The following is a 1,868-nucleotide window of genomic DNA, read 5'->3' as shown; positions in this document are numbered from 1 at the left end:
TGCTTGTATCCTTGGTTGGGTCAGAAGTAAATCTCATGAAAGTAAGTACTGTACTGGATTGTGATTTCTGGAAAACAAAGTATTTTTAAGCAGTGCCTTCTTATATAGATTGGTATACTAATTAGTGAAAAGTGTTTCACAAACTGGTTCAGCAAAAAGTTTGCACTTGGCACATCCAGCTAACTATGTGGGCCATAATAAGGTGAAGAACTTGGGAATCAACATTAACCTGAGCTTCATCTAGGCCAGTAAACTCATTTCCCATCTCCCGACTCAGACGCAGTAGGCTTGAGTCTTCTCTAAACCCGGGGTTCCCTAACCCCCAGGCCACAGACTGGGAATTTTTTCTAACAACTTTTTTTTCTGACACTGTAGTGAATGAAATCAGAGAGGACATTTAGTTTCTGGTGTACACGTTGAGTTTATACAATCAGATTATGATACCAAGGAAGTACTATTATTAATAATATAGATCATAATTATTAATAGAAATGACTAACATGAACTGGGAAATGATGATGGGTCAGTTATGACACTGAATGCTACACATTCATTATCTCATTTAATCCTTACAATGAAAGCCCTGGCTTCTATTCCTTCCCTAGTCCCCTCTCCACCCTCTAGCTAGGGAGCGCTTTTTTTTTTTCAGGAACATGTGCACTTTATTGAATGCCATTGTAGAAAAGTGTGTGAGGATAAAGGGCTGATACAGGGCAAGGAATGGAAGGTGGAGTGCTTGGGAGGCAGGTCATGGTCAGAGCTCCTGGCCTGGATGCTGCCTCCTGTTCTATCGATAGACTTGGAAGATCAACACTGGGATGATGATAAACAGAATGATCATGAGGATGTACAGAACCAGGGCCCAGATGTTCAGGCACTTGGCAGTGGGGGCATAAGCCTGGGTCCTGATCAGGTCACCAACCATCTTCTTGTCCCTAGACTTCATGGAGTAGGCGAATGCTATGAAGCCCAAGCAGCAGGAGTTCATGAAGCGGTTGTTAAACAGGGACCAGATGACGTGATCGGGCACAGAGGTCTTGCTGCAGATGTGGATCATGGTGGACGTTGAGGGAGGAAGGTTGTAGGGCACCCCCAGCACAGCCACCTCTTACTCCTCCTTGAGCATCTCATAGTTGCAGGGTGGCCGGTGTTTGAGGGAATGAAGAAGGTTTGGACTGTGTGGTTCATGGTGTCCAGCGAAGAGCAGCTGTCAGGAGCTCTTTTAAAAATGTGAATGAGGCATGGTGGCTCACACCTGTAATCCCAGCACTTTGGGAGGCCGAGGTCAGGAGATCAAAACCATCCTGGCTAACATGGCGAAACCCCTTCTCTACTAAAAAAAAAAAAAAAAAAAAAAATTAGCCAGGCATGCTGGTGGGCACCTGTAATCCCACCTACTCTGGAGGCTGAGGCAGCAGAATCACTTGAACCCAGGAAGTGAAGGTTGCAGTGAGCCGAGATTGCACCACTGCACTCCAGCTGGGGTGACAGAGTGAGACTCTGTCTCAAAAAAAAAAATTGTGAATGAGATCAGGTTCTGCCCTTGTGTTAAAGGCTTCCAGTGGCTTCGCACTGAACTCAGGAAAACTCCAACTGCTTCTCTGGGCCTACAAGCCACCACCACCTGGACCTGCCTACTGCCAATTGACTCCATCAGCCCATAGCACATGCCTCCACCTGCTTGGATTCTTCAGCCTTTAAAGACATTCACACCTCAGGGCCTTTGCACGCACCCCTTCCTCTGCCTGCAATACCTAGCCCTTGCCTGGCTAATTTATTTTTTTAATTCTTCCATTTAAATGTCTCCACCTCAGGGAGGCCTTCCCTCAAATCCATCAAATCACCCTCGTAACCTATTCTTTTTCTTC

The 1,868-nt window shown here is 45.9% G+C and overlaps 1 pseudogene; it reads right to left on the bottom strand.

Annotated features, from left to right (window-relative positions):
- Positions 1–787: 787 nt before the first annotated feature.
- On the bottom strand, positions 788–1,188 carry LOC100462368 (interferon-induced transmembrane protein 3-like; annotated as a pseudogene).
- Between the last annotated feature and the right edge of the window lie 680 nt (positions 1,189–1,868).

This window comes from Pongo abelii, chromosome 7 (genome assembly GCF_028885655.2).
Source record: "Pongo abelii isolate AG06213 chromosome 7, NHGRI_mPonAbe1-v2.0_pri, whole genome shotgun sequence".
NCBI lineage: Eukaryota > Metazoa > Chordata > Mammalia > Primates > Hominidae > Pongo > Pongo abelii.
Note: the sequence above shows the minus strand (reverse complement) of the source record. Positions and strands in the feature narration are given on the sequence as shown.